The 27,366-nt window shown below is 43.3% G+C and overlaps 1 long non-coding RNA gene across 2 annotated transcripts; it reads left to right on the top strand.

Moving 5' to 3' along the window:
• LOC125972239 (uncharacterized) lies at window positions 1–27,366 on the top strand. 2 transcript variants are annotated; one of them, XR_011087100.1, is made up of 5 exons: window positions 1–18,266; window positions 18,499–18,604; window positions 18,740–18,770; window positions 18,996–19,096; window positions 19,957–27,366. It is a non-coding gene; the product is annotated as an uncharacterized lncRNA (long non-coding RNA). The 2 variants fall into 2 exon arrangements; XR_011087099.1 differs by having other exon boundaries at window positions 18,996–19,059.

Here is a 27,366-nt window from a genome sequence, read left to right on the forward strand (position 1 = left end):
TGGTCAAGTAGTGTGGCAAATTTGAACAGGTTGCCTCATTTCTAGCCCAAATTACAGGGCAGGGGGAAACACATCCTCACGGCAGCCCCGTGAGAAGATGTCCGTTTAAAAAATATAAAACCTCATATTTTGTGTTTAAAATATAGACAATCATGCCAGGAGAAAAAAGGTCCTTACTACTTGATCCTCTTGGTGAGTCTCAAATGGACATTAAAAAATGTGTCAGGCGCAGAGCAGGGAGAGGACTCGAATGCAGAGAGTTCAATGTCCAAAAAGGCTTTTGTTAGGTTCAGATTCAGCAAAAGGATCAGCAGACAAAACCAGTGAGACAGAATGTTGAATCTTTTCTCGCGAGGAGTGCATCGAGACTTACAGCAATCCAAAATACACTAAAGGTCTTGTTTACACTCCTCTCTTTTTATTTAGGAATGCCCTACCTACAATGTGAGACTAGCCCCTGATAGGTGGGGGGGAAAGCGTGGGCTTTGTCTCATGAGAGAAGAAACGAGATTCTATGTCAAACTAGAAGTCGCAGACAGGATCCCATGAGAAACGAAAAGTGAATGTTATGGGAAACAAAGTAGTCATGTGAAAAGAGTGCATAGACAAAATGACATGTGCAGACATCAACAACTTTCTTGGATTCCCAGATGTGTAGAAGGGCAGGAAGCTCCAGACAGCATCGTTTGACTTGTTGTGGACTAGGTGATGTCTGCAAGAAGAAACAGCAAGCATTCTGCGCAATAACTTTATTAATAAGTACTCATTATGGAACGCATGATAACATATATATACAATTTATCTAACAATTCCCCCCTGTCTTATCATAAGTTCCCGGAGAACAACCCATCACCCATATGGCCACTTCAAAAAGATTTTCAGCCAAGGGATCACATTTCGCAAGAACTAACTTACACTCAGGAGGAAACTGAGTCATAATCGGCAAAGCTAGGGTCAAGAAACAAACCGGACAGGTTTACCACAATAGAGTCGCCGACCGGGTCGTCACTAGAGAAGGAACCCGCGTCGATCGAAAGGTCATCCCTTTGGAGCAATGGGAAAGTCTCAGCTGGTGGAGAGATAGCAGTTGTAATTAGCCTGTTAATTAGGGATCGGAGACAAGGAATGCAACAACATCCACACAAGGTCAAAATGGCAGAGAAAACGGCAATGGAGACCAGGGCAGAGGAAACCAGGGTGCGGTACTTTCCGAACACGTTCAACCAGTCGGTCCAAACCTCTGTGTTCACCCCACTGTGCTCCTTCATCTTCCCGTTCAAGGTCCGCAGGCCCTCAAGGGCCTGGGACAGGCTTCCGCCGGCTGCAGTATTATTCGGAATAAACGTGCAACATTGCTCACCGAACATGGCGCAGACACCGCCCTCTTTTGAGAGTAGCATGTCAAGGGCCATTCGATTCTGGAAAGCCATGAGGGAAGTAGCGGCCAGTTGGGAGTGGACCGCCTTGAAACCCGCCTCGGACCAGTTTCCAAGCCTCTGCACGTTGTAATGGACGTAGTTAATCCTGTCAACATTTTTGTTAATAGTACACCACCAACACAGGGCGGATTCAAAACCAGCTGCTATCTGATTCACCAGCTTATACTCATCCGGTACTCCTCTAGGAACACCAATGGCGTCAATGTAAATTGGATTAGCCGCGCCCCGCCATTCGGCGTTTCGTTTCGTTCTCGGCCAGAATACGGGAACCACGGACTTAGCAAAAGATGTCAGATCATAAGAGGACATCGGTATCAAATGAACAGGTAGCAATAGGGTTACCAAAGCGCAAATTCCGGAGCTGTCGAAAGGCAACCTATCATAAAGTTTGTTACTATTACACCAAAACCAAACTCGTGGGATGACCGCCCGCCCAATGATGCGGAAGGAGTAACGATCGCACCCCGGCTTGCGCGCTGCTTCCTCCATTCCTTTAGTCGGTTGTCAGTTCGGACGGCCAACGCGATGAGAGCGTCGAGCTCCTCAGGAAGATCAAGGGAAATTAGTTGGTCCTGGATGGTCCCGGAAAGACCCTGGAGAAAAGCATCGTACAGAGCCGTCGAGTTCCATCCGCTTTCCGCGGCCAGAGTGCGGAAGCGGATCGCGTAGTCGCTGACTGTCTCTCGACCCTGGGTGATGTGGGACAGCTCTCGTGCCTTCTCTCGGTCCGTGGGAACTGGATCGAACACCATGCGCAGGGCCTCGATGAATCCGGAAAACGAGTGACAGGTAGCGGAATTCCTGGCCCATTCTGCGGTCGCCCACGTCCGGGCTCTTCCCGTCAAATAGGAGATCGTGTATGCCACCCGGGAGCGTTCCGTTGGGAAGTCGCCGGGAGCTCGCTCGAACTGCATCTCGCAATTCGTTATAAAGGCTCGACTCAGCCCGGGTTCACCTGCATATCGTTCTGGGGAAGCCAGTCTGATCCCCCTCGCCAGAGGAGCAGGCGCCGGGTGGTCCACAGGGGGCGCTGCTGTGGAACAGGGCATCGCAGCTCGCCCCGTGGTCAGCAGAGCGAGGACGTCTTGCATCTGACGACTCAGCGAATCCACCTGGGTGGCCACCGCCTCTCTGAAGCCTTCCTGGTTCTTTACCAGTTCCTGAACGCCAACACTCAGAGCGTCGACCTGCTTCTGCTGTTGGCCCAGTCGCGCAGTCTGGGAGCGTACTTGGGCGACCAGCTGCGCTGTCTCTGCCGAGTCCATGTCTGGCTCGTGCGTAATGTCAGGCGCAGAGCAGGGAGAGGACTCGAATGCAGAGAGTTCAATGTCCAAAAAGGCTTTTATTGTCGCCACTGACAGTCGAACAAAAAACGCCTCACTAGGAGGGAAAAAAGGGAAAACAAAGGCGCCTCGAACCGAGGGAGAAAAAGGGGAAATCAAAGCTTCTCGAACCGAGGGAAATACAAAAACAAGGTAGCGATGTAACCAAGTTAACATCGGTGATCAAGGTGGCTCTAACAAGGCTTCTACGTGGAACTCGAGGGTTTCGTGATCGCTAGTGTTCTGACAAGGCAAGACGCACTGGCACTGGATACGGGGAAAGACGCGGGTTATATGGACACAGGAGGGGAACACAGGTGAAGACCGTTGGTCATTGACGCAGGTGCACACACTTGGAATCAGGGGATCACGTGACCGGACGCACAGGGGAAGGACACACTGACTGGAACGAGAGGAAATCACACAATAAAACAGGAAATGCACCGGGCGACACATGACAGCATGACAAAATGCCTGGTATCAACCCGGTAAGCACAGCTTCTAAAAGTCAGAGTACTATTGTGATATCAACATTTAACTGAAGATGTGCGCTTTCTTTTGAAAGTGGACTAGGTTTTTGTTTTTACTAAAGGGAAATGTGCTTTCGGGAGTTTGCAAACATATTTTTTAAGGTTGTGTTAAACTTATAATCATATTAATATCTAGTATTGGAGTGCTCGTGTGGATTGGTGGGCGGCGAAGAATGTGCAGGCAAACTGCATGAACTTGTTTTCTTTGAAGTGTTGTGGAATAGGCCCAGACAGGGAGTACCGGACGAGAACACCTCAAGGTCGGTAAGAAACGAGAACAACAGCACGTCTATGTGGTCGGGCTTCGCGGGAAAATGCAACCGCCTGACCTCAGCGATAACACCGGCACGGGGAGGAGATGGCCATCGACCAATCATCTCACAATATTTTGCATGCTTTAATATTCATATTGTGTTTCTTTAAAACTGGGCAACCCGGAAGAATGTGTCGTCTTTTGGTGGTCACAAAAACGCACGAGTTTTAGTGTGAGGGACCCGGGACCCAGGCCTGTATTAGTGCGCTTTGTCAGGAATAAACAATTGGTAAATTTGGTCTGAATGATCTACTGGTCTTCTCTTTGACAGAACGAACTCGCAAAATTGTTAGGTGCGCCAGTGTGTGAATTAGGACATAGCAATTTATGTGTTAAGTGTTGATCGCAATTTGGAGTCAGATCAATAACTAAAATCCGTAACCTAACAATTTCTTGGTGACCGCGGACGTGATGTCAAGAGAAGGGTAATTGACAACTCGTGGTCTTTAGCCAAGACACCGGACAGTGTCAGGGACACTGTCTCCCGGTCGGCGAACCGTTTGGAATAAGCGCACAACGTTGAGCTGGTACGACGTCTCCTCAACCCTGAGCTCATCACCGATAAGGTAAGCAGAATACCTGTTAGTATAAGTCGAAATGCTGCAAATTGAAAGAGGAAATTTAAGAGGAGACTGTCGTTCAGATCAAATAAGGTGTGCATGAAGTTAAGATACATACGGTGAATAAGTTTGGAACTTACGTGTGTAACGTGTACGGTAAAGTCAGGGACTTACGCGTACTACGGATAGGTCAGGGACCTAGTGCTTCGTCGTGGCGGACAAGGGTGCAGTGACGATCGTATTCAAATAGCTGGGGTTTTTTTAGAGATCCCCAAGGGGAAGTGAGGCCTCCTCAAAAAATATCCGGTGGTAACAGTTCCTCCTGTGAGAGATCAGACCGCTAAAATATCCAAAATGAATCAAATTGGGGGGAGAGTGTGTGTGCGCGCAGAGGATCCTCATGAGTGGGTGTGTATATGAGTGTGTGTGAGTGAGATGTGTGTTCTATGGAAGAAATCAGTAATGGAGAATGTTTAGGAGGCTTTTGAGCGATAATAGGGAAATTGAGAAGTGGACAATGGTGTGTTTAAGTTGGTTAGAGAAACTAAGATGAGCAAGGTGTGGCAGTAGAGAAAATAAGGCGTGTGACAGAAAGTTACTAGAACGGTGGCTTGATAGGATGAGAATAAGAGACAACAAATGTTGTGTAGAAGACATTGAAAGATGTCGAATGTGAACATGATAAAGGGCGCAACAGCAAAGTTGGCCTGCTCTTTGAGAGGTTGAGACTGATGAGCGTGCCTGCACTCGCGCGTAGTCGCGGGTCTGGGCTGTGCGCGTGGGCCTGTGCTATGCTCGTGCGGGCGGTGGGCCAGCATCATGATTGTTGCAGGAAATGGCCAGCCTGTAACCGGTCAACATTGATGCCGCGACCGCCCCCCTCGCACGGGGGGTGCTATGGCCCAGGCGGGGCAGGGACAGTGTGAGTTTCTCAGTGAATGTTTGAAGCAGTGAGATTGAAGGAATGTATATGCTGATGTGGAAGCGCAAATTGTCAGTGGTATTGACCGATAGAAAGTGGCAAAGAAGCTACATGAGAGATGGATTTGAATCCCTTTGTCTGTGTGTGCGTGCGTGCGGATGCGTGTGTGTGTGTGTGTACGTGCGGTTGTGTGCGCGCTCGGTGAGTGCGTTTATGTGCACACCCTGTGTGGGTGCAGCCGTGTGAGGAGGAAGACGGCATGGACCAGAGAATGTTCAAGAAAGGGGGGCTAACTCGTAAATAATGAGGAGCTATTGGGAGTAATCTGTTTGTCCTTTCTTTAAGGTTAGGTTAGGTTAGGTTAGTTTAGGTTAGGTTAGCAACACGAGCGATTTAGAGGTTCAAAAGAAAGACAGTTAAAAGAAAATAGCATTTTTGATTTGGACAATTGCAGGCTAACAAGAGCATGAGAAAGAAGAGCTGAGAAGCGGGATCCAATTTGATCGGGGAGATTGGAAATTCACAGCACCATATTCTAAGGCACATTTTTGAGCAAGCATGACAGGTAATAACGTTTGAGAGGTCAAGACATAGATCAGGGCAATATGTCGAACGCAGACCTCGATGAGTTAATTTTGAATAATGATACTGAAAACACAATGTACTGTCGCATTAAATTGGAACTATAGACTAAACGTAGCTCGGAAATAGGATGAGTTGCAGGACTTACAATATAAAGATGAGATCGCTGATACTAGGAGAATTTGACATTTGGTAAACAAACGTTACTAGTGAATTGATGGCAGCAGCTACATTTGGAAATAATCTTACAAGTTTGATGTCCCAGTCTGTCACTCTCAGTGCCAGGATCCCTGAAACTCGATCCCGAGACTCCGCCTGCAGCCGTGGACGACTACAAAACGGTGCCTGGCTTTGAGGCACCTTTGACCTTTGGCAAGGATAAAGAAAGACTGTTGTTGTGCTTGGAGGGGGCAAGTACACCCCGGAGGAAAGACAACATCCTCGGGGACGAGAAAAGACAGTGAGAAGCGGAGGAACTCACAAAGATGAAAATGGACTCATTTGAACAATGGACTCATTCGAGAAAGATGGATGGGTTGGCTCTGAAGCAACCACAAAAGAACACCAACTTGAGAGTGTGAGGTGCTGCAAAAGAAGTGTCCGACGGCCAAATCGCACTCCTTGCTGTGGCGTTACCAAACTGGGTGGAGCTTGGGTTAAGGTGGACAGGAGCTTCATTGTGCACTGAGTTTGACAGAACTGAGGAGATTTGATAAAAAATTGAATAATGCGTAGAGCTACAGAGAAAAGCATCATAGTCAGAGATTGAACAGATTTGGATAAAACAAATAGGCTAAAACGGTAAGAAACAAGAGCGAGATCTGATATTTTGGCTCGTCAGAAGTCGAGTTAGATACATTTTTAGAATAGGACATTTGGACTAAAGTGGATTCGGTCAAGAGGAACAGGGGCATTTTGGCATTTTAAACAGGGATTGACAGCAAGGGAGATTGAGGATAGAAGATCTGGACAGCAATGACGTAAATTACATTAAAAACTGCCCATTCTAGGGAGAGGGCTTGGCGCTCCCTGTGTGGAGCTGCAGCTTTGCAGAGGGGGGCAGACCGCGCGAGGGAGTGGATGAAAGGAGTGGAAATAGGTGACGATTTAAGGAAGCAGGGAGAGGTGCTGGATGGTGTGACAGGCAGGATTTTTAGGAAGAGAAAAAGGGGGGAGTGAGACTCGCCAAGAGGGGCAATAAAGAGAAGCAGACTGAGAAACATATTTGAGCTAGACAACAGGAAAAAGGGGGAGAGCCAAATGATGACGTAAAAATCCAGAGGGAATAGTCGGACCCATCTTTATTGAATTTAATTAGGATAATTAATAGAGATCGAGTTTGTAGGAGCAATCTGAGGTTATGGCGGCTCCCCTGACACGCGGTTCCCACAGTCGTCCCCCCCCAGATAGACATATATGACAATTTGCGATGAATCTGATGGGCGAGTTTATGGAAAATTGAATTGGAGATTTTACAATAGGTCATGTTGACAAGTATGTCCAAATGTGAAGAGTTACTATTAGGAGTCAATGCTTGCCTGCACACTAACATACTAACTTTGCTTAGTGTGGGAGGAGAGCTGAGTGATAGAGACGGATGTGTGTGTCTGCGAGCGTGTGGATGGGTGCGTGCGCATGTGATCATCTATGACTGTGTGTGCGCAGTATGATTGGCCAGAGAGGTCTGAAGTTGGGGTGATGTGTTTGCAATTGAGGATAAAATTCCTCTCACCTGAAGGGGTGGTACAGACTGGAGGGTCTGGAACTGGGTTAGGAGTTCTGGAGTTAGGAGTTCCTAACCCTAACCCTAACCCTAACTCTAACCCTAACCCTAAACCCTAAACCCTAAACCCTAACCCTAACCCTAACCTAACCCTAACCCTGGAGTTCTGACCGGAACCATGGCTCAATGATCAATCAGGGGCACCATCGACAACAAAACGGTGTGATGGAGAAGGCCCATTTCAGTGATATGGTCAGACAAGACAGAACTAGTATCGAACAGCAAGACTTTGGACGATTTGACGTGTGACGACTTGGAGCTCACCCGATGGGGTGACGGACTAGGTGGACAGTGACCAATTGTTTGACGCTTGAACGTGTTTGCGACAATAGCATGCTCTGCTTTGTTTTTCTGTGTGACTTGATTTTTATTTTTTTTTTGCAGCATCAGCCACCAGCCAAGGAGCGGATTGCGCGTTGCTTGCGTAACTTGCGTAACTTGTTTTCCTTCTTGCAGGTTGTCGATTGCGTTCGTAGAAAGTTTGTGTTGGATTTACAAGAATATGTTAACCCTTGCCCTTTTGGTTTTTATGATGAACTTGTTGATGACGTGGTTTTCAGGACATGATCCGCGGGCGCCAGGATTCATTTTATGACTGTTTTTATTTTGATACTTGATGTCTGTTTTTGTGTGTACAAATGTCCGCTGTCAGCCGGGCTATAAGCTCACTGACAGGAGTGCGATGATTTTTGTTTGTGTTGCCGAGTGTGTGTGGTGGACAGTCAAGTTTCAAGGACTTGGGGTGATGGTCCCGGGGCCCAGATGGTAACTAGAGGTTCCGCGGGCCTGGCTACAATTGATTGATTGATTGATATCTTTATTTCGAACATCCAAAACAAAAAAGAAAAAAAACAAAACAAATCACACTCTAAAGTGCCACATATAAGTCCATACAACAAACAAACAAAATATAAACCAACAAACAGAAAAAAATACATAAATAAATAATAATAATAATACATAAGTAAATAAATCAATAAAGAATGCTAAAAAAGGAGTAGGAAGAAGCATAGCCTTTTAGATTCCTACTCCTTTCTCACTTTATCCATTAAACCAATGATTCAACATATATTGTAATTCTACAACAGAACACAAGTAGATACACTTTCACACTTATTTTTCTGTTTCATTTTAACTTGTGTGTAGCCCTTTGGCACTTTTAGCCTTTGTACCCGCTAAACAACATATTTTTGTACATTATTTTAAACTGGTGGATATTTGGACTTTGCTTGAGTTCCTCACTTAGATTGTTCCATAGTTTGACCCCAGTTATAGTGATGCAGAAACTTTTTAAGGTTGTTCTTATGTTTAAGATTTTGAAGTTGTGATTCCCCCTTAACTTATAACCTCCCTCCCGATTCCTAAATACGTTTTGGATATTTTCTGGTAGTTGTTTTGCTTTTGCCCTATACATGATGATTGCTGTTTGGTAAGATACTATGTCAGTGAATTTCAATAGTTTGGATTGTATGAAAAGTGGATTTGTGTGTTCCAAGTAGTTGACTTTATGAATAGTCCTTATTGCTCTTTTCTGCAGAATGATAAGTGGCTGTAGTGAAGTTTTATAAGTATTCCCCCAAACCTCAGCACAGTAATGGAAATAGGGCAAGACAAGAGAACAATAAAGTGTACGAAGTGAATGATAATCCAGTAATTCTTTTGCTTTGTATATGATTGCCATGCTTCTTGAAATTTTAGACTTTACGTTTTTGATGTGTGGCTTCCAACTCAGCCTGTCATCTATTATAACCCCAAGAAATTTGTTTTCCTGCACTCTTTCAATTTCAGTCCCATCTATTTCTATCCGTATCTTTATGTTCGCTTTGCCAAATACCATAAAATTGGTCTTACTTACATTTAATGATAATTTGTTCCAGTCGAACCACATTTTAATTTTTTTCATTTCCTCATTCAACACTGATTCCACTTGTTGGATGTTATCACCTGAACAAAAGATATTTGTATCATCTGCAAAATTGATGAGTTTTAGATCTTTAGAGACTTTGCACATGTCATTTATATACAAAATAAATAATTTAGGGCCTAAAACTGACCCTTGTGGAACACCACAAGCTATGTCCAAATATCCAGAGCAGTGATTACCCAACTTTACATACTGTTGCCGTTCTCGCAGATAATCCTTTATCCAGTCTAATACAATTCCCCTTATCCCATATTTTTCTAATTTATTGAATAGTATATTATGATTAATTGTGTCAAAAGCTTTTTTGAGGTCAATGAAAACTCTCACTGCATGTCGTTTATTATCTATTGCATCTGTGATTTCCTCGATTGATTCCATTAATGCCTGTGCTGTTGATCTGTTTACTCTAAAACCATATTGGTTCTCTGCAAATAATTTATGTTTTTCCAAAAATCCATCCATTCTACTGTTAAAAAGCTTTTCCAATATTTTGGAGAGTTGTGGCAATATTGAGATAGGTCTGTAGTTTGTAAAAATGTGTTTGCTCCCAGTTTTATAAAGAGGAATGACCTTAGCAATTTTCATCTTCTTTGGGAATGTACCAGTTAAAAATGACAAGTTACAGATGTACACAAGTGGCTTTGAAATCCCCTCAATGATTTGTTTAACTAACATCATATCAATCCCATTGCAGTCGGTAGATGTTTTATTTTTGCATTGCTTTATAATGTTAATGATTTCATTTTCATCAACTGCCTTTAAAAACATTGAGTGAGGATTGCTTTCTATTAATTTATCTCTGTTGCCTACATCTGGCGCTGGAATCGGTATGTTTTTTGCTATTTGAGGCCCAACATTTACAAAGAACTGATTAAAACTGGTTGCTACTTCTTCCATATTATAATTTTCAGTATCATCCATCCATCCATTTTCTGAACCGCTTAGTCCCCACGGGGGTCGCGGGCGTGCTGGAGCCTATCCCAGCCGTCATCGGGCAGTAGGCGGGGGACACCCTGAACTGGTTGCCAGCCAATCGCAGGGCACACAGAGACAGACAACCAATCGCACTCACACTCACACCTAGGGACAATTTGGAGTCTTCAATCGGCCTACCAAGCATGTTGTTGGAATGTGGGAGGAAACCGGAGTGCCCGGAGAAAACCCACGCGGGCCCAGGGAGAACATGCAAACTCCACACAGGGAGGGCCGGAGGTGGAATCGAACCCGCACCCTCCTAGCTGTGAGGCGGACGTGCTACCCAGTGCGCCACCGAGCCGGCCTAATTTTCAGTATCATTTATAACAAAATATTTTGGTAATTTGTGTTGTTCGGTACCTTCTCTAATAATGTGGTTTAGGAGAGTCCATATCCCCTTAATATTATTTTTGTTATCCTCTAATTTATGCTTATAATATTCTTTCTTACTTAATCTTATAATATTGGTTAATTTATTCTTATATCTCTTATATTTATCTTCAGCGCCTTCTGTTCTCTGTTTTATGAAATTCCTATAGAGTAAATTTTTCTTTTTACAGGCATTTCTTAAGCCCTTCGTCAACCATGGACTGTTCTTATATTTACTTTTTTATTATATTCCTTGATTGGACAATGCTTATTATATAATGAAGTGAATATAGTCATCAATTTATGGTATGCATTATTTACATCTTTTTCTTTATATATTGCATCCCAGTTCTGTTCCATTAATTCATGTTTTAGAGTAGCAATTGTCTCATCTGTCCTAATTCTTCTTTGTTGTTTATACACCCCAATTTCAGATTTGAAGTTATTGTCATATACTGTGAACACTGGAAGGTGGTCAGTAATATCAGTAATTAATAACCCGCTTGTTGTCCTGTTTTCTATTATATTGGTGAATATGTTACCGTAATTTCCGGACTATAAGTCGCGTTTTTTTTCATAGTTTGGGTGGGCGGGCGACTTATACTCAGGAGCGACTTATATATGTTTTTTTTTCACAAATTTTTACTTGATCATTAAGACATCACTTACAAGTATAGTTGACCGCTTCCCATGTTATTTTTAGTATAGTTGATCACTTCACATGCTTTTATATCTTTATCTTAAACATATTCAAAACATAAAAAATAGAGAAAACATCAAATAAAGCAATTAACACTTTAAAGCACCATATCCAAGTCCACTGTCTGCTGTATGTACACTTGCTCCATTTTTGCTCCTCTTATATTTATTATTATTATTTATTATTATTTGTTTATTTATCATTTATTCAACATTCTTATTTATTCATTGTTTGTGCCTTCTTGTTTTTTTTTTTGTGTTGCTTGTATGCATATGTGTACTATCTCACCGAGGGATAGTGGAAACGTAATTTCAATCTCTTTGTGTGTCTTAGTATATAAAAAAATAATCGACGATAAAGCAGACTTTGACTTGATAAAACAACCCAAAAAAATTATATTTTCAGACGAAACTGGATGAGGGCGCTCTAAATTTCACCGTTGGCCGTGACTCATCAACTGGGTGGGCTTAAAAAAAATGGCACCAAAAAGAAACTCATATTTTGCAGGTTACAAACTTCAAGTTGTAAAATATGCAGCTGAAAACAGTAATCGAGCAGCAGAAAGAAAGTTTGGAGAACCGTGATGTACCAATGGATTACTATTTCAAGTGACGTCAGTAGTGCGGCGCGGCGGTTGTTTACATACAAACGTGCCCACATAAGGACTACCGGCATCATTAGCGGTGATCATTTCCAAGTGACACGGAGGACAAAGAGTTTGAAGGAATTAAGGATTCGGAGTGACATAGAAGGTTTGAAAAACTATTATGGCTTTTATGCACGCCCGGTCCTACTCTACTGAGTCGGGGGCCGGCGCTCGGCCGAGTGGCTGTCCGCGAACGGTGCGCGGGGCTCGGACATGGCCATTACGCACGCCCGGTCTGTCTGGAAGTCCACGCCGCCACACGCTTGGAAGTTTGTTTTGTTTAATAAAGAGCCGTTTACCAAACCCACGTCTATCCTTGTACTTTGTTAACGCTACAATATAGTTATATAGTAGATCTGTGGAATAAAGACGAGGCTGACGTCAGGGCGCACGCGCGGCGATGTTGACAAAGGACGAGGAATTTGATCGATGGATTTAATGGAATTAAAGTGCACGGATGGTTTGATAATATTATTGGCTTGTATTATAGTTATTTGAAATATAATTTATCTATCATTATATGAGCCTGTGGAATATTTTGAAGTGCAAGCGCCCTCAGCCGTGCGCACCCATTGTTGACAAAGAACGATCGATGGATTTAATGAATTGGAGTGACACCGATGGTTTTATAAACATGTTATTCATGTAATAGTTGTCCTTAATCACTCTATAATTTACGTCAGGCCCGTTCTCAGCTCTTTGTTTGTGTTTGTCACGTTAGCATACCTATCATTTAGCCTGTTGTTGCTATTTAATGAATTGGAGCGATACCGATGGTTTTATAAACATGTTATTCATGTAATAGTTGTCCTTAATCACTCTATAAATTACGTCAGGCCCGTTCTCAGCTCTTTGTTTGAGTTTGTCACGTTAGCATACCTATCGTTTAGCCTGTTGTTGCTATTTAATGAATTGGAGTGACACCGATGGTTTTATAAACATGTTATTCATGTAATAGTTGTCCTTAATCACTCTATATGTTACGTCAGGCCCGTTCTCAGCTCTTTGTTTGTGTTTCTCACGTTAGCATACTTATCGTTTAGCCTATTGTTGCTATCGTTTAGCCTGTTGTTGCTCGTTCAGGACTGTTTTTGTCGAATAAATTGCCCCCAAAATGCGACTTATACTCCGGAGCGACTTATATATGTTTTTTTTCAATTTTTGGGGCATTTTATGGCTGGTGCGACTTATACTCCGGAGCGACTTATAGTCCGGAAAATACGGTATCTATCAGAGTAGCACTCTGTGATGTTACTCTCGTGGGTCTAGTGATTGTAGGAAAGAGACTCAGGCTATGCATTAAATTTAAAAAATCAATGTTATAATCCCCGCAAATAAAAATATTTTTGTTGCCCTTTTGTATAATCACACTTTCTATCCATTCTGTGAATGTCTCAATGCTAGAACCAGGAGCTCTATAGACACAGCTTATAATAATGTCTTTTTTTTTTCAACACAAATCTGTATCATGAGACATTCAAGAAGATTGTCCACTACCTGTGTCATAGCCTCTACAATCTTAAATTTCATATTCAAATCAACATAGATTGCAACACCACCCCCACCTTTACTCTGTCTGTTATTTTGTATGAATTCATAGCCTTCCATCTCAAAGTGCATTCCCTTCTCAGTCGTAATCCAGGTCTCAGAAATAGTTATTATATTAAATGGTTGTTTGAATGTGTTTAAGTAAGCCTGAATGCTACTAACATTTTTATATAGACTCCGGCTATTGAAATGGATAATAGATAGCTTATCTTTTGTTAAGATGTCCATATTATACTGATCATTGCTGTAATAATAACATGTGTTGTTTGTGGTGGAGAAGAAATTCTTGTCTGGGTCGATGTCCTGATCTATGACCAGAGTGCTGCTTTCACTGTAATCAAACGTTAGTTGAAGTTGTTCATGTTCTTGTATCCACTGTCTTACATGTCCATTGTTGCTTGATGTAGGTTGAGTAGTGTCCCTGAGCATTATGTTTGTGTTTTGTGTTTTTACCTTCATTCAGTTCCAAGTCCACTCCAGTTGATTTTCTATTGAGGATACTTATTCGAGCTTTTCCAGTTCCTCAATACTCCTCACCATCAGTATCTTGGCCTCTTCTGGTGATCCATTAAGCTTGATGTATATCTTGCAATTTCTGGTCCATGTACTCTGTATTTTTTTCATTCTTCTCAAGTGACGTGCTTTCTTTGCAATATCCGCATTGGTCTTTGTCAAATGTTCATTGATGTAGATGTCTGTGCCTTTGAGCAACTTACCCTGCTTTAGAAGTGCAACTTTGTGCTTCCTGTTGACAAATTTCAGAATGACTGCTGGCTTGTCATTACTGTTTCTTCTGGGCAGTGGATGACATGCTTCAACCTGGTTGGAGTTCATAGTTATTCCTTTAGTTTGCAGAAACTCAGCTACCTGTTGCTCAGCTGAGCTTGCATGTTGCTCACAGGCATCGTTACCTGCCGTCACTGCCCTTGCATAAGATATAGGTTTAATTGCTATTCCCGTGATGACAATGTCATTTATTCGTGTATATTGCTCAATGTCCGCTACCCGACTTTCAAGGTAGGCAAGCCGCTTGTCCTTCTCAGCATTGAGCATACGGAGCATCTTTACCTCTTCCACCAGTGCCAAGATGTTTTTCTGCTGCATCCTTACAGCAGAAACTTCTTCCGAAAGGAAGTCAAGTGACCTTTTTATGTCCTCAACCTCCTCCGTGGACATGGTTAGGTTTTTTTTCGGCCCCATATTGCTCACGTTGGTCGCAGCTATCTCTTTGACAGCTCAATCAGCTGTTCTCTGGTAAATCAGCTGTTAGCAGTCCGCTAACAGACTCGCGGGTTCGCGATCTGCTTAGATCGGTTACGCTTACTTGTATTTCCTTTCACTAAACAGCACAGGGATGGTTCGTCTGTGGCAACAAATTAACAACAGAAACTGCACAGGAATGGACCGTCTGTGGCAACAAAGTTATAAAATAAAAAGCAAAAAAACTGCACAGGAATGGATCGTCTGTGGCAAAAAAAGTGACAAAAGTGACACAAAAAAGATCTTCTTGAACTCCTCCACGTTCAAAGTTCCACTGGACCTTGTTTGAGAGGAAAAAATTGTTTGCAAACAGAAATGTGCCCCGCTTTTGCTCCGCTTTTGCTCTTCGCCGTGGCGATCATACAATTGCCGACATCGGTCCAGATGTCTGCCAAAATGATCTGCTCTCACGAGATTGAAATCCTTCAAATCCTTCTTTGCCCAGAAAAGTTCATCACGGTAAAATGATCCGTCTTTCACCGAACGCTTCGAATGGATGGCCGCAGAGAAACGGCGAGTTTTGATGAAAAGGCAATGGTGCAGAGGGCAGCTCAAGCTGATTGACAGAAAGAGGGCCTGATGAGTGTGGTGATGAGGGGGGACGCTTTGCAGGTTCCTTTTGATACGTAATGACACATTGGGTGAATGTGTCAAAGGGGGGGAGTGGTAAAATAGAAATGGGTGAGTCGGTTTCAATTTGTAATTGTGATATACAAAGTTTTTTCCAAATTCACTTGTTTTCAAGCTTTAACAGGACATGCCAGAATTCACCCAGCAGTGATGGAAGGAGCAGAGGAAGACTAGTGACATCTGGTTGTGGTGTGGCGATGACAAATTATAGGATCGCTTGCCGAAGAATGCATCAGGTATCTGTGCCCTCGTGTCGTTGATAATGCCTGTGGTGGTTGTCCCCATTGAAATACAGAATCTCAATTGGAACCTGGAGTCCCCACTGGCGGGGCTCCTGAAGCGAGCCAAAAGAGACGTTTTGCCCCTGTGGTTGAGCGACAACGATCCAATATATATTGACACTATAGGAGTGCCCCGGGGTGTGCCAGATAAGTATAAACTCGTTAATCAAGTGTCCTCGGGATTTCAAAGTCAAAGTCAAAGTCAGCTTTATTGTCAATTTCTCCACATGCCAAAGACACACAAAGAAACCGAAATTTCGTTCCCCCCATCCCACGGTGACAAGACATGGCTCACAACAGACAAAAAAGTAAACAAGTATAACAAAAGCGTGCTGAATAAATAATGAATAAATAACACAACAATAAATAAATAAATAAATAAGAGGAGCAGAAAAAAAGGAGCAAGTGCGCGTACAGCAGACATTCCCGAAAATAGCGCAACAGTGCCGCACGCTACGCAGAAGGGGGTAGCGAGTTCAGGGCCCTAACAGCCTGGAGAAAGAAGCTGTTGGCGAGTCTGGTGGTGCGGGAGCGCAGGCTCCTGTACCTCTTCCCAGAGGGCAGAAGGTCAAACAAAGAGTGAGCCGGGTGACTCACATCTCTGGCAATCGAGGTTGCCTTGCGGACGAGATGGGAGGTGTAAATGTCCTTCAGGGAGGGGAGTGAAGCACCAATAATCTTACCAGCCGTATTCACTATGCGCTGCAGGGCCTTCAAGTTCTGTTCAGTGCAGTTACCACCCCAGACAGCGATGCAACTGGTGAGGACGCTCTCAATGGTGCCACGGTAGAATGTAGACAGGACTGCCTGAGGAGCACATGCACGCCTGAGCTTCCGCAGGAAGTACAGGCGGCGCTGAGCTTTCTTTGCCAGTGACGAGGTGTTTGCGGACCAGGAGAGGTCCTCACTGATGTGCACCCCCAGGAACTTGGTGCAGCTCACCCTCTCCACCACAGCACCGTCGATGATCAGCGGCAGGTGTGTTGTGTGACCCTTCCGGAAGTCAACAATGATTTCCTTGGTCTTATTCGAAAGTATCTTCGTATGGATCACCCCCAATAAAAATGTAGACCGTATTAATTACGTTCATTACAATGTCCAACGACTGGGTAATTATACAGCTGAATAATTTGCCGCAGTTCATGAGCAATTTGCGGCAACGTCGTTAATGGCGTTCCAAAATAGAATTGCGTTGGACATGCTATTGGCTAAGGAACATGGTGTGTGTGGAATGTTTGGTGATGCATGTTGTACTTTCATCCCAAACAACACGGCACCAGGAGGCCGACTGACCAAGGCGTTGGAAGGACTAAGGACACTGAACAAAAAGATGAAAGATCATTCAGGCGTACACACCGATATTTGGTCTGATTGGATGAAAACGTTCGGAAGCTGGAAAGGCCTCATCATGTCTGTGCTTGTTGCTGTAGCTATTTTTACTACAATTATGATTTTATGCGATTGTTGTTGTATTCCATGTATTAGGTCACTCACTGTCCGGTTGATCGAGAAAACCGTTGGCCCGTTGCCACCGATGGGCCAATATACCCTGGTGACTCAACATGAGCAGCGGGGGGAAGGAAGGACCGACAGCGCGCTGGTAGCTGTTTGCTAGAGTAACGGGTGATGACCTCATAAATGAGGTCATGAGAGGGAATAAAGGGAAATGTGCTTTCGGGAGTTTGCAAACATATTTTTTAAGGTTGTGTTAAACTTATAATCATATTAATATCTAGTATTGGAGTGCTCGTGTAGATTGGTGGGCGGCGAAGAATGTGCAGGCAAACTGCATGAACTTGTTTTCTTTGAAGTGTTGTGGAATAGGCCCAGACAGGGAGTACCGGACGAGAACACCTCAAGGTTGGTGAGAATCGAGAACAACAGCACGTCTATGTGGTCGGGCTTCGCGGGAAAATCCAGCCGCCTGACCTCAGCGATAACACCGACACGGGGAGGAGATGGCCATCGACCAATCATCTCACAATATTTTGCATGCTTTAATATTCATATTGTGTTTCTTTAAAACTGGGCAACCCGGAAGAATGTGTCGTCTTTTGGTGGTCACAAAAACGCACGAGTTTTAGTGTGAGGGACCCAGGACCCAGGCCTGTATTAGTGCGCTTTGTCAGGAATAAACAATTGGTAAATTTGGTCTGATTGATCTACTGGTCTTCTCTTTGACAGAACGAACTCGCAAAATTGTTAGGTGCGCCAGTGTGTGGATTAGGACATAGCAATTTATGTGTTAAGTGTTGATCGCAATTTGGGGTCAGATCAATAACTAAAATCCGTAACCTAAGATTACCAATACAAATTATGTAATTGACGGATAAAACTTGAACTTTGTATTGCTATGTACTGGCTCTTATATTTCAGGGCGTTCATGCGCAAGAAAGGGTCCAATGTTTCCAGGTGGACTTGTGGCACTGTCCCCCATCCCAGGCAACAAGATTCAACCTCTTGTGGTTTCTTTGCTTTGAAAGTATGTATTTGATTTACAGACTAGATTTACCAAACTCATATCACTCAAATATGCATTAACTTAATCAAACATTACTCAAAACTAAAAAAAACAAATATAGAGTTCATACAACAAAGGACTAAAACAAATAATTGTCTGACAGCAGATTTTTTTTAATGATATACAGGCTAAAGATGGCAAATATTTAAAGCATTCTTTATGCACCGTAAACATCTGACATTGTCTTTTTCAGTTTGCAGAACATCTTCTTTCAAATGAAGAAATAGATTTCTCAGCAAAGACACATGATATAAATAGGTACAGACTGCAAATTGCCGCAACGCTTCTATTAGAGACTGGTAAGTAATATGGACGCAAGAGATGTTATTGCCACCCAAAGAATGGTCTTGACTGTACTATCAATGCTATATACAACCCAGTTAAGTTTTACACAGGGAAGTACTATAGCAATCCTTCGGTCTTTGTTTTCACAGATGATTTATCTAACCTGTGCTTTTTTTGTGGGTAAGTTACACATGACAGACAACAGATGGGTAATTGTGTCAGGTCTTGTTAACTAATGCATGTGATGATTAAAAAATATACTGAATTACACATTAATTGTAAATTATTGTCTGTTGTTCTGTTTTTAACAGTGCACATTTTGATGTTTTTAACTTCCTAACGTGTAATATTTTAAAATGTATGTGCTGCATTGTATAACCTTGCTTTTTTGTTTTTGTTTACCAGATTCAGTGTGATGAGTGTTGCAGGTGGTTCCATCTTATATGTGTCGGGGAGCCTCCAACTGAAGGTTCTTTTTTGTGTACAACATGTACAGAGATTAAATAGTAAATATTTTAAGCTTGCTTGAGTAACATTTTTTTTTAAATTTCTTAATAAAGTTTAAAGTTATTATTTTTGATGTATGTTATATGATTAAGAAACAAAGTTGTTTGACCAAAATAAGGACAACGAAATTGATAAAGTGCAGTAATAAAGGTATCACTGCACAAATCATTTATTTATTTTTTCTTCTCCGTTCGAACTGCACAATAATTTCTTCACTTTGAGTACTCAGTCATACAACAGTTAAAAGGAACATTTGTAACCCTCTCCTAAAATATGTATTGGTTTAGCTTTTCAAACATGTAAATCAAAGTGCACCTCATTTATTAAACACACACTGTTAGGGTTTTTCAAATTATCCTTATCGTACGATTATGTTGGAATGCAACCGGTAATAAATAACCTACCTTGTCTCATCCTTAGACTTAGACTTAGACTCAACTTTATTAATCCCTTGGGATTACTCCTTCAGGGAAATTCTGTGTCCAGTAGCAGTAAAATACAAGATACACAAGAAAAACACAAGAGATCAAGATATACAGAAGATGCAGAAATACACACAGTGCAAGAGATAGCAATGAAATGTAAAAGAGGCCAAAAGATAAACTAGGCAACAGCTACACAAGGTCGTAAAACATCCCCTGATATGTTTTGACTAGAGCACAAGGACTTCCTATTCAGTCTACTCTTACCCCCACTCTTTCTCTTAATAAATATGCCTTTGCATTTGGGAGAGGCTCCAGATTTCATTCCTGTAGCGAGTGAGCTCTCCACCTGCAGGTGTCTAAAAGAACTTGCCTGTCTCCCGTGTGGTTCTTGCAAAATAAGTTGGAGTGAGCAAATCTCTAACATTTTGGTGCAGAAACCCGGGACCTCTCATACCCATCATCTGGCTGACGGAGGACGACGCGCTGTACACCGTCGACGGGCCAGCGTCCACTAGCCGGACCTGGTAAAGAAAGACCTGGGAAGGAAATTCTTCGCTGGGCCAGCATCTTAGGTCTGCCTTCGTCTGACAGAGGTGGATTGACGGGACCCGGCAGTGCAACGAACCAGGGGACAAGTAAGTTAAAGGCCTGAAGTTGTGTTGTGTTGTTAAACGCGTAACACGTAGAGGTGCACGAGAGCCAGCTTGGGTTCAAGTCCCAGTGGAAGAAACAGGCTAAGAAAGGCAGAGCTTCTTTTTCGTTCATCGAAGAAGTGTGTAGACTCTTCTTTGTCTGTTTTTCCGAGCTGAGGGATCTGGCTTGGGTTAGAGTCCCAGTGGATGGAACGTGCTAAGAAACACGGAGCTTCTTTTTTGTTAATCAAAGAAGGGCGTAGATTTTTCTTTGTATGTTTTTCCAAGCCAAAGAACAGCTTGGGTTCAAGTCCCAGTGGAAGAAACGGGCTAAGAAAAACAGAGCTTCTTTTTCTTAATTGAAGAAGTGCGTAGATTTTTTCTTTTGTCCGTTTTTCCAAAGCTGTTTGGGAGGGTTTTACACCCATCCCTGGATAGGCCTAAAAAAGCGCTGGAGTTTGTGTGATTGAGTGTGTAACTGGTAGGATAAATTGACTAAATCGCAGTTCTAGCATTGATCCACGGCAATAATACAGGCTAGTAATTTGTTGAAAGGTCGATTTAAACCTGCATTGAGGATCCTCAAAGAGTCAAAGAAATAAAAAAGTAATAATAATAATAATAATAATAATAATAATAATAATAATAATAATAATAATATTTTTGAGAAAAAGAAATTGTATAACCTAAAATTACTAGAATTAAGATGGGAAATAAAAACGGTAAATCTCTTCCTCTTGACGGAGATGAGAAGTACATGGCGAGTAGATTTCTTAATTGTATGTAATATATGCCGAAGTGGAAGAAAAAGTATGGAGTAGAAGGGAAGTTGAGAGTTGAAGTGTGGAAGATAGTACTTGATGTTTTAGAAGAGAGTGTGGATAAAAAGAAAAATGGACTGAAAAAGAAAAGAAAAGAGAGAGAATTGGATTGTGCTAAAATGTGGTTGAAAGCTTCACAAGAGAAAAAAGAACAAATCCAAAAGACAAAAGATAGAAAGATGAAAGGTGATGAGGCTGAGACTATGTTTGTCAGGCCGGAAGACAATGTGGCCGCAGTGCGCAGGCGCACTGCCGCGGCCATGGCTCCAGCCGAAACTGAAGGCGCAGCTCAAGCAGAGGAGCAAGAGGGGCCTTCCGCTCGTACGCAAAACTTGTATCCAAGCTTAACAAACCTACAGCCCCCCCCCCCCCCCCCCCCATATAACAGCAAAAGAAGTCAGGGTCACATTATTAGAAGTCCTGTACAAACAAGAAGTTTGACCACTGCTGCTAAATTTTCTCAAAATATAGACAATGTTGATGTGTGCCCAATGATACAGGTGCCAAACCCTATTGTAGGCGAAGGCCAACCCCCACATACATATGTTTTCCGGCCATGGACTCTGGAAGAGGCAAGAAAAGCAGTTGAAGGGGTTACCCCTGTTGCTGAAGACCCAGATATATGGGCAGAGGACATGGCTGGAATTATACATTCCTATAGACTGAATGGACATGAGGCAGGAGAAGCTGCAATGTCCTCCTTGGGAAAAGACTGGGCAAAGGTTAGAGGAAATTATACAGGTAGAAATAATCAAGGGACTTTTCCCTATCCCATTGAGGGAAATTAATTGGGAGGGGAGTATGCAGCACAATGGAATGGTCTTGTGCAAAGAGTGCGAACTATATTTCAAAGACGAGCGAATTATGGTCACTTGGCAGGAATAAAACAGAAGCCTGGCGAAGATACTGATGATTTTCGTTTGAGATTTGAAAAAGAATTCAGGGTGCATAGTGGCATCCCATTCAATGATACAGCTGAGAGTGCTTATCAACAACAGCTTAAAAATGCGCTCCTCACTAATTTCCGCCCTGAAATAGGCAACTGGGTGAGGAAACATTTGGTGGAAGTGGATGTTGCAAGTGTGACAACAACTATGCAATGGGCCAGACATGCTGAAAAAGTGATCAAAAAAGGCAAAAGTTCTGATGTATTTCATCTAGATAATGATGATGATGAACTAGATGAAGATACAACAGTCTTCTTCCAAGGGTCCCAGCAAGGCAGAGGAGGAGGTAGAGGCCAACAAGGTCGCAGGCCGCCATATAATTCAAAACCCCCACGAGATTCTGACAACTGTTGGAACTGTGGGAAACGAGGACACCTTGCAAGGGAGTGTCGTCGGGCAAAACAATATCAATCAAAGGGTGCAGGAAGGGGCAGAGGAAAGGCCAAATTTTCAGCATGACTAGATTCCCCCCCTTTGACCTCTGATGCTCCTATAGAGGAAGAAATAGTAGATGTCCATACAGCATGGGACATTCTGAGTGCATTAAAAGAAAAAACATATGTTACTCTAAACATTGGATGTGCAGTGATGTCGAGTTTTTGTGTGATACCGGGGCTTGTAAAACCGTGATAAAAACTAAAGTCCCAAATCTAAAGGCCTCCCAAAATACTATTTGGGTGCAATCTGCTGATGGGCAGGTACACAAGGAAAGTATCTCTAATCCAGTTGAAGTGAGAGATAAGGAAACTGGAAGCATGGCTTCAGTTTCGATTGTCCTATCCCCAAAATGTCCCATAAACCTGTTGGGACGAGATCTGATGACTCGGTTGGGAATTGCAATAATTCCAGTAAAGGATGGCATGCGAGCATGTAGAGTGAGAGATGTGGACTCATATGCTGCACAAGCAGGTGAACAGATTTGCTGCTCCTATGCCATCCCTCCTGAACGAAATCCTAAACTCCCAAGCAGATTGCTGAGTGAAGCTCGAAAACAATTGTCCCAACCTGAATCAGAAATGACTTGTACTGAATTACATGTCACCATGAATATTCTCACTGATCCACAAGATGACTATATTGGAAGTTTTCTCAGCGACACAGAAGTAACTTTAACAATCACTGCTCTGTACACTGATCGCAGGTCATTTGCAGCTGCTGCTGTGCTCTTGCCCGTTCCTCAGAAAGACAGATACAAATTGTCGGCTGTACCCCACATCTCATTGTTTAAACCTCACAGTATAACGTGGGCAGATGTGGGTTCCCGAATTAAACTTGCTGGATCTGTGACTGATTATGAGGACAAAGTTGATGGGTGGAGCTACAGTACCAGTTGTGACGTGTGGAAGCAAACAGTGTGTGAAGTAGCTGTAGGCAGAGCAGGCGCTTGTGCGCTTCCCTGACTAGTTGACATTTATTTGAATGAAAAGGAGGAGGGGGAATTGGCTGGGCTTCCTGAAAAACTGTGGACCAAGGGCCCATCTGATGTAGGACTTTTAAAATCCATTTCCCCAGTACAGATCAAACCAAGATCAGAGTGGCGTCCAAGAGTTAAACAATATCCTTTAAAACAGGAGGCAATGAACGGGATTGCCCCTGTTATAAATGATCTTTTGACAGGAGGAATCATTAGGGAGTGTTCGGATTCTCCTTGCAACACTCCCATTTTTCCAGTCCAAAAGGCCGACAAAATTAATTGGCGAATGATACAAGATTTACGAGCAGTGAATGATGCAGTGCAAACAAGAGTACCCAATGTGCCTGACCCACACACACTTCTGAACACTTTGAAACCTAATCAGAAGTTTTTCACAGTAATTGATCTCAGCAATGCATTTTTCTCAGTGCCAATTCACCCAGACTCACAGTTTTGGTTCGCTTTTACCTTTAAAGGACAAAGCTATACATACACCAGATTGCCACAAGGATTTGCTGATAGTCCAACTATTTTCGTTCAAGCTATCATGGCCTGTTTGGCTGATTTTGAGATGTCAAACAAAAGCCAACTTCTAGTTTATGTAGATGATCTCCTGGTAGCCTCTGAAACTGAAGCTGCTTGCAAGGCAGACTCCTTAGCATTGTTACACTATCTCTGCAAAACAGGGAATAAAGTGAGCAAAAATAAGTTACAATGGGTCAGACAGGAAGTGAACTATTTAGGTCACACTTTGTCGGCTTCTGGAAGACAGATACAAAGAACCAGAAAGCAGATTATTTCAGATACACCGAAACCTGAAACAAAAAAACAAATTGTCATTTTTGGTGCTCTGCAATTACTGCAGAGCATGGATCCCACATTATGCGGAAAAAACACAACCGCTGCTGGATATTGTGCATGGAGTTCCCATGACAATGACAGAAAAAATCATGTGGACACCAGTAGCGGATGATGCTTTTGTAGTGCTGAAACAGGCTCTGATAGAAACCACAACTCTTATCTTGCCAGACTACAATAAAACCTTTGTGCAAACAGCAGACTGCAGGAATGGTTTTATGACCTCAGTGTTGCTGCAGAGTCATGGTAGCAAACTAAGACCAATTGCATTTTATTCAAAAAAAAGCCATCTGCAAAACCATCATACCAACTCATGGCATCCCCCAAACCATTTACAGTGACAATGGTCCACACTTTGTGAACCAAGTTGTGCAGAACATGGCTGTACACCTTGGAATAACGTTAAAAAAACACTGTGCTTGGCATCCTTCGGGCGCAGGCCTGGTTGAACGGGCAAACTTTACTATCAAAAGCAGGTTGAAAAAATGCATGGAAACAACAGGCAGACCTTGGCCAGAGTGCCTCGACTTAGTGAAGCTCTATATGAGAATTACTCCCACTTCCGAAGGACTAACACCTTTTGAAGTCATACATGGGAGACCATACAGACTACCAGTGTTCCCTGCAGATTTGCAAAAAGCAGACGAAGAACAGACCTTGGCAGATTATCTAATCAGGACGCTCAAACTGAAAGATGTGTCCAATGCAAATTTACTGCCGCCTGATCTCTCCCCCTCACAGGTGGACAACCCCATCAATCCAGGAGACTGGGTCTACATCAAGGTCATCAAAAGAAAGAACTGGGCCAGCCCGCGGTGGGAGGGACCGTTTCAAGTTTTGCTTGCTACTCCCACGGCAGTTAAGATTTCTCAACGGCCCAGTTGGATTCACCTCAGCCACTGCAAGTTGCAGAGAGTGCTGGACCCCTAATTCGGAGTGGTGGGGAAGGCTAACTACAAAGGAGTCCCATCGTTTAGGGTGAGGCGTCTCAATGTTGGTGAAGAATTCATCGATCCCCACTCCGCTAGGCGAGGGAATGTCCCGGTGTCTCTGCCATCCTAGTAGCAACGGGGCTCCACATGCCAGATGGATCCTCTGCTGCGTTGTGGTTGGAGCGTGCTATGGTCTATTGACTCATCTGAACAGACCAAATGACAATGTTGCCCGTGGAAAACGATGGTCGCATGATGAGAACTTTGAGGACTGGTCATGGGACCCCAGAAACCCATACGAAACCAACACTTGGTATCGATATGTCAAGTTCACTGTGAGAGCTCACACACAGGAGGGGTGTTATGTGTCTTCGAAACTCCCCCCTTCCTCCACGCAAGTTCGCTTAGAGGCCAGAGCAATGAATGTCACTGAAGCAAAATGTATGGCATCCATGGGAGGAGTTCGATATCAGCACCGTGCCGTCACAGTCAAAGATGCCGACCCTTACCGCCCTGGACTTGCTGACGGTGCCTGTGATCAGCTATTCTGGACAAATCTCAATGTGACTGTTAGAGGACGAACAATACCACAAGTGGCCTACACAGAGAGACCAGCTGGAGTGAATTACACATGTTACATCCAAGGTAACAAGACCCACGTCTGCATTAACGACGACTGCTCTCCAGGAGGAAACTGGATGGGAGCTTTGGACATCACCGATGAGTGTCAAGATAAGAGAGCCATTTCAGGTGGTGAGGGCTCTCCAACCAACATGGCTACACCATCGAACGGATCATACTTCATACAGAATGGCTGGTGGCTTTGTGGTCACAAGGTTTATCCGATGCTGCCCGCCAACTGGACAGGAGTGTGTGCACCAGTGTGGGTGACGGACCACACCTACAGGATACGACATCATCAGCTGACAGGAGCACACAACTCTTCTGGACGTCGACGCAGAGCAGTTGCAACCTTTGACCCTCATGACCCTGTCTGGGGTGCGAACGTTCCAGAGGACCATAAAGTATGGTCCGTCGGAGACAAAGTTGTCCTTGCGCTCTTCCCTCAGATTGGGGTTGGGAAACTATCGCTCTTCATCGAGACACTGAACTATCGTTTTCAATCCTTTGTGAATCTCTCACTGCAAGTCAACGATGGACAAAATAGAGAGATTCAGGCTATTAGACTGATGGTCTTGCAAAACAGGATGGTTCTGGACTTGTTGACGGCAGCACAAGGTGGTGTGTGCCACATCATTGGGACTTCCTGTTGCACATACATACCAGGAGAAAATGACACCCACATCAACGACGCCATGAATTCACTGAAGAACTTACAGCAGGCCATGTCTAATGACAAGGTCCCACATCAGTTTGATTTCTTTTCGTGGCTATTCTCTGGCAACTGGTGGCAACTGCTTTTGAAATTGCTGTCTCCTGTGCTTGTTGTGCTGGTGGTGTTGTGCTTGTTTACGTCCTGCGTTATCCCATGTTTGAAGTCTGCTGTGTCGAAGTTTGTGTCCTCTACTGTAGCCCAAGTTCATATACAACTTCTTAGAGATGACGGATGTGATGGCGATAATGAAGCGTGGATTGCGTAGATGCTGTTCTGTTGAGCATGTTTTACAGAAACTTGATGATTTGACCATCGAAAATGCTTCGCAAGTGATGAATACAATGATGTACTGTTTCTGTGTTTTTGTTTTTTATTGATAGCATTCTGGTCGTCTTAGGCAAAGGGACCATGTAAGACTTTTCCTGCTAATAACATCTGGCCGGCAGGTTTTTCGCTTACACAATAAGTTTGATCTTGGGGTATCAAGGTAATGCCTCATCTTCACTGGAAAGTGTTGCTATCATTGTTTGTTGTTTTTTATTTTTACTATTCTTCTTTCTTCATTATACATATATATGTGTGGGGTTTTTTTTTGACTTGTCTTTGTTGTTTGCGGTGGCATAATCATATGATAAAACAGGAGGGAGATGTTAGGGTTTTTCAAATTATCCTTATCGTACGATTATGTTGGAATGCAACCGGTAATAAATAACCTATCTTGTCTCATCCTACACAAGGTCGTAAAACATCCCCTGATATGTTTTGACTAGAGCACAAGGGCTTCCTATTCAGTCTACTCTTACCCCCACTCTTTCTTTTAATAAATATGCCTTTGCAGTTGGGAGAGGCTCCAGATTTCATTCCTGTAGCGAGTGAGCTCTCCACCTGCAGGTGTCTAAAAGAA

This window comes from Syngnathus scovelli, chromosome 7 (assembly GCF_024217435.2).
Source record: "Syngnathus scovelli strain Florida chromosome 7, RoL_Ssco_1.2, whole genome shotgun sequence".
Taxonomy (NCBI): Eukaryota; Metazoa; Chordata; class Actinopteri; order Syngnathiformes; family Syngnathidae; genus Syngnathus; species Syngnathus scovelli.